Below are 11,085 nucleotides of genomic sequence, written 5' to 3' on the forward strand. Positions count from 1 at the left end.
CTCGTGTGCATGCGATGCGACCATGCCTAGGCAAGTCCACCCTAGGAAAGGAAAACCGCCGAAGTATTGGTGGACTCAAGCTACTGTAAACCTGGACCGTGCCTATCTAGGCAGTGGATGCAGCGAGCACGTACTGATGAGGACCGAAATAAGCGACGGCTGGTGTTCGCTGCTTCCTAGGTCGTGCTGACGACTGTAACGGTTCGTTTGTCGCGGTCTAATGTAGTTTTCGTCTGTTTGTTTATTTAAAATTCAGGAAAGTGCTTGTGCTGTTTGTTTACACTCTTTGTGTTTGCTGGTCACCAGAACAGGACGCAGCCATAAATGACAGCTACCATCATCCTGCAATATTCTCCACCAGATGACTCTGCATGTGACCATCGGGGTGGTAGCAAATGTGAGTAGTGAGTAGTGGCCATTGCTGAAATGTAGATCCTGGTTTGATCTTGAACCTAAGATTGGCCATTTGCCCAGGTACCCAACTAACATTTTCAGCGCTATAAGCTTCAGTCATTTGCTTTCTGTTGTGTAACCATCGAGTAAAAGCAGTCAACGCTGAATAAAAGGAAAGGTAGTCAAATATAAAGCATAAGCTAATACACGACTGCAAAACAAGCACCATCCAGCTACCAAACTCGGTTTTCAGAATTCCATTGCTTGTCACTGGGGCTGCCTTTACTCCACTCTATTCCAACTCCGGGAGGTTTCCCGGAAGATGTAAAAACTTGAACACATGGAATAGGAGTCCCCACTAACAAAACAGCTGCTACTATACAGTACAATTCGTTATACTGACAAATCCCCAAACTAGCAGCGCTTTAAAGGCCGTTATGTGATTTCATTACGGCTAGAAGCTGTAATAAAGAAACTGTTGGTTTACCAACACGGCTTGTCGGATGTAAACATTATTGTCAAAACAAACTTTGAGCGGGATATATAGCTACTACACAAATTCTTTACAGCTATCCATCTCTGTGCTGTGAAATTATTTGGGTTGCTTTTATTGCACTTTAATTCAATGCCGGAAGATTTTCCGGAAGATGTGCAAATCGAGTAAGAGTCCCAGCCACTACAACAGCTGCTTTTATACAGTACGTTTTGTAATGTTGCCAAAACACAAAACAGCAGCGCTTCGTAGCCGTTTAAAGAACACTCTTTCAGCTAGAAGCTGTGAAGAAGAATCTGTTGGCGCAATCACACAGCTTGTTCAATGTAAACATTATATTGCGTTTGACGTTTCACAAGCTTTTGCAGCAAGATGAAGTTGGGTAAGGTTTCTTGTGGCACAATTATGAAGCCTTGCCTGGAGTAAAACAAAACGGGCTATTTTCTATGTTATTTATATATAGCAGTGTGGTAGCGAGGACATCATCGGGACCAGTGGATACGGAGATCGGGAGTTCGATTCCAAATAGCGGCAAGTACTTTAATTATTCAATTTTAAAAGTGATAATTCCAGTTCCACATGTATTGCGTCACGGTATCCATAACCTAATTATATTTAATCGTTTAATTTGGGGATGCCGTATAACTATTATATAACAATTGCGAAAAGGCTGAAAAAGCGCCTTCTCAAGATGTTATTCAGTTAGTGGTTACATAGGAGCCGAGAAAAGAGCTATGACTTGGTGGCATAGAAGCTTCTCGCACAGCATATACATGCTGATTAAGTTCGCCAGATTCATTGGTATAGGGCTTGCATAGAAGCTTCCATCTATATGTACAACACAGTAACTCAGCATCAAGCCGTATTGAGGACGCTTTGTTGACGTTTACATTCACAATAAATGTTAGTTGGGTAGTCCCCACCAGTGATATGTGCGAAAGTGAGAGTGGTATATTGTGGACACATGTAACATTTGAAGCCATTTGGCAAAAGACCGTGATAAATATCTAGAATTCCTCCCCTCGACACAGAACCCCAAGGTCCTACCATGGTCGTTCGGTAGAACGACACAACCCGAGGTTTTACTATAATCCGTGATTTCTCGACAAACATAGAGGTGAACCACAACCCCAAAATAGGTCACCTTCCGTCGTGGCTACATCCGGCGAAGGCTTGGGCAGATGTGGATCCGGCCATTTGGTACTCCAGTCCGAGGACCAACCTGAGACCCGTGCTCCAGCGGTCGTAGACATCCTGTTCCGATTGCGATTGGGTGACAAAGACCGCAAAGGACATTGAAGAAGAAGAAAAAGAAGGATGAGGAAGGAGAGGATCGGCAGATGATGGCGGCAGGAAAAAGGGGTCCCTAAGAAAGAAGGTCAGATTTGTATTAAGAAAATGGGTAAAGCGAAGTAGAGTGAAGGTAGATAGCTAAAAGATAGAAAGTGCACAAAGTTTGGAGAAATATACAGGAGTGTGAAAAGGTAATCTCAAGAGTTTTTCTAAATCCGCGAAAGAAGCAAGGATAACCGTGCCGACTATAGAGATTGAGGTCAATACAGCGTCTCGTTAGCCGCTGGAAAGGGTCACCTTTTGTGACCCTCTCCTCAAGCCAACGCGGTAACTGTGGTCAAACCGCTATTAGTTCGATGTTCGTTGCTGCAAGCTTCGCAGCTATCTTTGAGGGTGCTATGTACACTATTCCTTCTCTGAAGCAGTGCCTTCTTGGTGGCTCCAGAGAGAGGGAGGGTTCGGCGACTATGGGAATGTTGTTTAGGGGGTCGAGGAAAGAGGAGTCCTGGTTTTTACTTTTTTTCGGTAGAAGACGGTATTAACCCCACAGTACCTGGACATTCTGTTCGGGTGTCTGATGAGTAGATTATCCTCCCATGGTTAAAAAAAAACCCTAATTAATCCAACTAGCGGTGCTGGCGCCTTTCTCGTGCTTTCGAAGTCCCATTTTCGACAAAACTCAAGCAACATGTTGATGAATATCGCACTTTCATACGTTTAACAAAAATCCATTTCATGATACCAGAAAATATATCGTTTTGATGTTTGAGCCTTAAACTCTTAAAAAAGTCGCAATCGTGAATTTTCAGCCACCATTTTGGGTTAAAGTCCATGTTTCTGGAGCCTTAAACAACCGCCTTTTGAATTATGAGCGCCATCTTGGATTCTGGTCGACATTTTCGAACTTCGAGCATCTTCTCCATACCAAATATAGCCATACTCAATATCTTTAGAGCATGGTTTCCCAAACTGTGGGTCACGACCCCCCAGAAGGGTCTCCGGCTTTCATTCAGGGGGTCGCAAGGGACAGTTGAATAATTTACTGTAACAGACAACAAATGAGGGAATATCTGATTGATTGATTGATTTGTCTTTATTAGAGAGACTTTCAGCCCTTGGCTGGTTCGTCTTTCCGGAGGGAATATCTATGGTGGGTCGCCGAAAGCACGTCTACTGGCAAAAGGGGGTCGCGCACCCAAAAAGTTTGGGAACCTATGCTTCAGAGCCTACAACTCCATTCAATAACCGTCATCTTGAATTTTTGAAATCATGATATTTTCCCCATGCCAAATATACCCATATTGCATGGTTTTTGAACTTAAAACACCTTTAAACAGCCGCCATTTTTTAATTTTGAGCGGCCATCTCGGATTTTGGACCGTCATCTTGGATATATTGGTCAGCATTTTTAAACTCTAGACATCTTCCCCATACCAAATATACCCATATTGCATGGCTTAAGAGCCTAAACACCATTTAACAGCTGCTATCTGGAATTTGGAAAAGCCATATTGGATTTCAGACCATCATCTTGGATATTCTGGTCAGCATGTTTATCTTCCGTATACCAAATATACCGATATTGCATGGTTTTAGAGCCTTAAATACCATTAAACAGTCGCCATCTTGAATTTCAAGTCGCCTTCTTGAATTTTAGACCGCCATCTTGGATATTTTGGTCGTTATTTCTGGACTGCAGACATCTTCGCCAAAACAAATATACCCATATTGAAAGGTTTTAGGGCCTACGACTCAATTAAAAAGCCTCCATTTTCAATTTGGAGAAGCCATCTTGGATTTAAGACAGCCATCTTTGATATTTTGGTCGTCATTTTTGGACTCCAGACATCTTAGGGCCTAAAACACCATTAAACAGCCACCATCTTGAATCTTAAGCCGTTATCTTGGATTTAAGGCCGCCATCTTGAATATTCTGGTCACCATTTTTGGACTTATCTTCGCGATACCAAATATACCAAAATAGCAATGTTTTAGGGACTATAACTCCATTAAACAGCCACCATCTTGAATTTTGAGTAGCCATCTTGGATTTTAGACCGCCATCTTGGGTATTTTTGAACTCCGGACATCTTCGCCAAACCAAATATACCCCATCTTGCCTGGATTAAGAGTTAAAACTCTATTAAGCAGGCATCATCTTGAATTTGGAGCCGCCATCTTGAATATTAGGCTGCCATCTTGAAATTTGGGCCGACATCGTGGAATTTGTGGTCTTCAGTGTTGATTTCCGCACAAAATTTGTCAACCATGCTAAAGGCTACCAAAATCGCCGCAGTTTGATGTGTCGCATGATGGGGCTTGGTTCAGTTTGATTACGGCCAGTTCTACCGGTGCTAGTCCCGTTCACTGAAATGGCCATAACTCCGGAACGCCCTGACTGATCCGCACCATATTCTATAGCAATGCGGTAAAATTCTGGTTCGATTCGAGCTATAATCCGAAAAATCGGCCAATAGGAAGTGCCTTAAAAGTGAGTGAACTTATTTTGCGCACAGACATACATACATACACACATACATGCACACGTAAATACGCACATACATACACACATACAGACATCATGTCAATTCGTCGAACTGAGTTGATTTGTATATGTGACTTGACCCTCCGAGCCCCTTCTATCGAAAATTCGTTTTTTGAGTGAACATACAGCCTTTCGGTACACTTTGGTGTACGAGAAAGGCAAGAAGACGCATACCGAGTATTGCAGCGAATGATCTATGGCGACTTGCAGAAGAGTGAACACAAACCGTTTAGCAAAACCATACACCACCCTACTCTGTTATACTAAAAGCACTCAGCAGCATTTTCATAAACTCCAATACTTTTCTATTTGTTCTGAGTTCTTCATTGTTTCATACTTTTTTTCCAATCCCTCCATCGATCCATCCACAAAATCTTAACTTAGAAGTCCATATTAAATTAAAACTAACACACTACGCTAGCTAGTGGTTCCGCGCACCCGAAAAAGCAAACGTGCAAAGGAGTGTAATTTTAATGTTATTTGTAATTAATAGCATACGGATTATCAATTAAGGAACCGGTAATCTTCGAAATCGCTCCGAAATTGATTTTTCCTCTTCCGATTCCACTCTGCATATGCATGCCATACATATACCATAGAGCCAGTCAGGCCAGGCAAGGTGGTGAATCACCTGTGGGTAGCTGTGAAGTGGAGGCTGTGTGCATGAACCGATGAAGCGCGAATTGTTCGGGGCTTTATAGAGGTGCCACTGATCATTACTCTCTGTGGAATCCTAGGGTAGGGTGGGGTATTATATCATTTTAAAACATTTTAAAACCGAGTAAGACTGCGAAAACTCATCGATTTCTGAGTAAGACCAATTCAGTGACTGAGTAAGCATTTCACTGCGTGTTTTAGATTCAATAACCATGCGCCTCCATGTGTTTATCAATCTCCTTGAAAACGCATGGTTGATGATAAAATCACCGGAAAATCATTCGAACAAGTAAGAAAAACCAAAAAATGCCAATGTAAGTGGAAAATCAAAAGAATTCCTGTTTCTAGAAAGATTTCTTATGCAAACATATCATGGATCGTATACCATATCATCAGGCCACTAGATTACATTTTACCCCATGTTCCTCTACACAGAATGGTGGTGTGGTAGGTAATGCTAATCAATCTTCAATCGCTTCACTCATTCGATCGGTTCGAGCCTCCAAAAATCTCGACTCCGCCGGCCCATGAGATGTGTGTGCGATGGAAGCCGCTCGCTTTGAATAATTCCGCGCGATCTCTATTATGATCTAATTTTTTCGCTTCTTCTCCGCGGTTTCTTCTTTGGGATTTCGCTGGCTGATGTTCCGAGAGAGAGGAAGAACATATTTGTTCTTGATGTGGGAAAACGATTTGCATCCGGAAGGTGTTCGGTATTGAGGTAGGCAATTATTTACTGACTTTAAACTTGTAGAATCTGCTCTCGGCGCGATTTTGATACAAGAAATTGTAAAACTCAGACAATCACCAGCTAGATTTAAATTCAATCATCCACCAATGATCTGCAGAGTTAAGCCACAAACTGACCGACTAGGTATGTATGTTAGCACCGGCCGTCGGCATTCCGTTCCGGAGATTGAATTACCAGAAAATATTGAATGAATCGACGACGATCGACGACGAACAAGACAACCTTGCCGCTTGAACGATCCATTCACAAACTCGCACCAGCAGCAAACGGATCGCGTCGCCGTCGACCCCAAAGGCAGAAAAAAAGGGAATCCGAGACTGAGATCAACCTCTGCGGACACGTTTTCTGAATGGACTAACTCGTCTTCTAGGCAAGTCGGTGGTGATTAGTGTTATGTGTGTGGAGATCCAATTCAGCTGCCCCCAAGTCGATCTCTGATTGATGAATCTCCACGTCGTCGTCGGGTATCTCATCTTGCACGTCCCCGTCTCGAATGCGCGCGGTAAACCGTATACTTATCGTTTCCAAAACCGTATTTTATTGAGCATTCATTTAATATTCATTCATTCCAACGACGCGCGGTTCCCTCTCCTCTTGGATTGTGTTATTCGCTTTTCGGGATTACTATCATTAGACAGGGACTGGTCTGTCTGAATGGAACAACCTTCTCCTGATAGAAGACTACTACTGTCATTGGCGTAAAGAGGACATGTTTCTGGGGGGACGTAGAGTTAGACAAATCAATTATGCATATAATAGTTACACGTGAAGATATCGAATATAAACTTTCTGAGAAATTTATATTCCATCGAAAATTTCCATTAAAGTTTCTTTGATGCCAAAAATATGGCATCAGAAGTATTACAATAATGAAAATAAAAAAAAAATCAAGCGAAGCAAAAAAAAAAACTAATAATTGATTATAATGCAAAAATAAAAACAATAATAATCCCAACAAACTTACTGAATATCTTATAAAAAGAAGAAACTAAAGATTGTAAATTGATAAATTGAAGGATGAATTCTCAAAAAAAGAGCAATCGCGAATGTCCTGGAGAGATTCGAACACACAATTCTGTATTCGCTCGACCGGTGATCTAACAAACCAAACCACTGAACACTGAACACTCTCTTTCTTTTGCAACTTTATGTCTCTTGCGGCTTCGAGGCCAATCTCCGGTTTCATTGTTGCCCACTAACTACACAAATTATTCAGAAAGTTTCTTGAAGAATATTTGAGAAACTTTTAGGGTAATTAGTGATCCAGGACACTGGAAGCCGTAGCGTGGCAAGCACTCATATTAGCACTACAAACCGTTTTCCGAATTCCTGGAAAATTTCTGGAGGATATCCTGAGGGATTTTTTGGGAAATTCCTGGAGCAATTGCAAGAAAATTCCTGCAGAAATTTCTGGGGTTTTTCTGCAGAAATCCAAGGAGGAATCCTTGAGAAATTCTAGAAGGAATACGTGGCGAATTCCTGAGAAATTCCCGGTGGAATTCCTGGAAAATTCATGGAGAAATTCCAAGGGTAATCTGTGGAGGAAATTCCTGGGGGAATGCCTTGAAAATTTCTAGAGCAATTGCTGGAAAACTCCAGGAGGAGTTCCCGGAAATCCTAGAGGGTTGTTGATGGAATTCCTGGAGGAATGTCTGGGGAATTACTGCGAAATTCTTGCGAAGTTTCAGGGTGAATTTTTGGCGCTTCCTTGCGAAATTAATGGGAATTTTGGAGAAATCCCAGGGGAATCCTTAAATTACTTTCAGGGGAATTCCTGGATAAATTACTGGGGAATTGCTTGAGAAATTCCTTAAGAAATTCGTGGGGAATTCCTGAAGAAATTCCTTGTAGAATTCCTGGAAAATTATTGGAGGAATTCCTGCTAACATTCTTGGAGAATTCCTAGAGGAATTCCTGGAGAATTTCTGGAGAAGTTCTATGGGAATTCACGGAGGAATTCCTGGAAAATTCCTGGAGAAATTCCTGGGAAATTCCTGGGAAATTCCTGGAGGAATTCCTGGGAAATTCCTGGAGAAATTATTGGGAAATTCCTAGAGGAATACCTGGAAAATTCCTGGAGAAATTCCTGGGAAATTCCTGGAGGAAATCCTGGGAAATTCCTGGAGAAATTATTGGGAAATTCCTAGAGGAATACCTGGGAAATTCCTGGAGGAATTCCTTGGAAATTCCTGGGAAGTTTCTGGAGGAAGTTCTGTGAAATTCCTGGAGGAATTCCTGGGAAATTCCTAGAGGAATTCTTGGGAAATTTCTGGAGGAATTCCTGGAAAATTCCTGGAGCAATTCCTGGGAAATTCCTGGAGTAATCCCTGGGGAATTCCTGGAGGAATCCCTGGGGAATTCCTGGAGGAATTTCTGGGAAATTCCTGGAGGAATTTCTGGGGAATTCCTGGAGGAATCCCTGAGGAATTCCTGGAGGAATCCCTGGGGAATATCCCTGGGGAATTCCTGGAGGAATTTCCCGGGGCATTCCTGGAGGAATTTCCCGGGGCATTCCTGGATTCTAGGAGAAATTTCTGGGGAATTCCTGGAGGAATTTCTAGGATATTCCTGGTGGGATTTCTGAGGGATTCCTGGAGAAATTTCTGGGGCATTCCTGGAGGAATTTCTGGGGAATTCTAGGAGGAATTTCTGGAGAATTCCTGTAGGAATTTCTGGGAAATTCCTGTAGGAATTTCTGGGAAATGCCTGTAGGAATTACTGGGAAATTCCTGTAGGAATTTCTGGGAAATTCCTGTAGGAATTTCTGGGAAATTCCTGTAGGAATTTCTGGGAAATTCCTGGGAAATTCCTGTAAGAATTTCTGGGAAATTCCTGTAAGAATTTCTGGGAAATTCCTGTAGGAATTTCTGGGGAATTCCTGGAGGAATCCCTGGGGAATTCCTGGAGGAATTTCTGGGGAATTCCTGGGAATTCTGGGGAATTCCTGGAAGAGTACCTGGGGCATTCCTGGAAGAATTTCTGGGGAATTCTTGCGGAAATTCTGGGGAGTTCCTGGGGGAGTTTCCGGAGGAATTCCTGGTAAAATTCCTGTGAAATTACTGGTGGAATTTCTAAGGAATTCCTGAGGAATTCCTGGAATGCCTGGGCAATTCCTGGAGGAATTGCTGGTGGAATTTCTGAAGAATTCCTGGTGGAATTTTTGGGAAATTACTGCAGGAATTCTTTCAGAATTTCTGCTTGAATTTCGGCGAATTCCTTGCGTAATTCATGCGAATTTTGGAGAAATCCCAGGGGAATCCTTGGATTACTTTCGGGGTAATTCCTGGATAAATTACTGGGGAATTGCTTGGGGAATTCCTGAGGAAATTCGTGGGGAATTCCTATAGTTTCTCGTAGAATTCCTAGAAAACTATTGGACATTCTTGGAGAATTCCAGCTCAATTCCTGGAGGAATTCCTGGAGATTCATTCAGGGATTCCTCCAGGAATTCCCCAGGGATTGCTCCAGGAATTCCCCAGGGATTCCTCCAGGAATTCCCCAGGGATTCCTCCAGGAATTCCCCAGGGATTCCTCCAGGAATTCCCCAGGGATTCCTCCAGGAATTCCCCAGGGATTCCTCCGGGAATTTCCCAGAGATTCCTCCAGGAATTCCCCAGGGATTCCTTCAGGAATTCCCCAGGGATTCCTTCAGGAATTCCCCAGGGATTCCTTCAGGAATTCCCCAGGGATTCCTTCAGGAATTTCCCAGGGATTCCTCCAGGAATTCCCCAGGGATTACTCCAGGAATTCCCCAGGGATTCCTCCAGGAGTTCCCCAGGGATTCCTCCAGGAATTCCCCAGGGATTCCTCCAGGAATTCCCCAGGGATTCCTCCAGGAATTCCCCAGGGATTCCTCCAGGAATTCTCCAGGGATTCCTCCAGGAATTCTCCAGGGATTCCTCCAGGAATTCCCCAGGGATTCCTCCAGGAATTCCCCAGGGATTCCTCCAGGAATTCCCCAGGGATTCCTCCAGGAATTCCCCAGGGATTCTTCCAGCAATTACCCAGGGATTCCTCCAGGAATTCCCCAGGGATTCCTCCAGGAATTCTTCCAGCAATTACCCAGGGATTCCTCCAGGAATTCCCCAGGGATTCCTCCAGGAATTCCCCAGGGATTCCTCCAGGAATTCCCCAGGGATTCCTCCAGGAATTCCCCAGAGATTCTTCCAGGAATTCTCCAGGGATTCCTCCAGGAATTCCCCAGGGATTCCTCCAGGAATTCCCCAGGGATTCCTCCAGGAATTCCCCAGGGATTCCTTCAGGAATTCCCCAGGAATTCTTCCAGCAATTTTCCAGGGATTCCTCCAGGAATTCCCCAGGGATTCCTCCAGGAATTCTTCCAGCAATTACCCAGGGATTCCTCCAGGAATTCCTCAGGGATTCCTCCAGGAATTCCTCAGGGATTCCTTCAGGAATTCCCCAGGGATTCCTCCAGGAATTCCCCAGGGATTACTCCAGGAATTCCCCAGGGTTTCCTCCAGCAATTCCCCAGGGATTCCTCCAAGAATTCCCCAGGGATTCCTCCAGGAATTCCCCAGGGATTCCTCCAGCAATTACCCAGGGATTCCTCCAGGAATTCCCAGGGATTCCTTCAGGAATTCCCAGGGATTCCTCCAGGAATTCCCCAGGGATTCCTTCAGGAATTCCCCAGGGATTCTTCCAGCAATTACCCAGGGATTCCTCCAGGAATTTCCCAGGGATTCCTCCAGGAATTCTTCCAGCAATTACCCAGGGATTCCTCCAGGAATTCCTCAGGGATTCCTTCAGGAATTCCCCAGGGATTCCTCCAGGAATTCCCCAGGGATTACTCCAGGTATTCCCCAGGGTTTCCTCCAGCAATTCCCCAGGGATTCCTCCAGGAATTCCCCAGGGATTCCTCCAGGAATTCCCCAGGGATTCCTCCAGGAATTCCCCAGGGATTCCTCCAGGAATTCCCCAGAGATTCCTCCAGGA

Source organism: Aedes albopictus, chromosome 1 (assembly GCF_035046485.1).
Source record: "Aedes albopictus strain Foshan chromosome 1, AalbF5, whole genome shotgun sequence".
NCBI classification, from domain to species: Eukaryota; Metazoa; Arthropoda; class Insecta; order Diptera; family Culicidae; genus Aedes; species Aedes albopictus.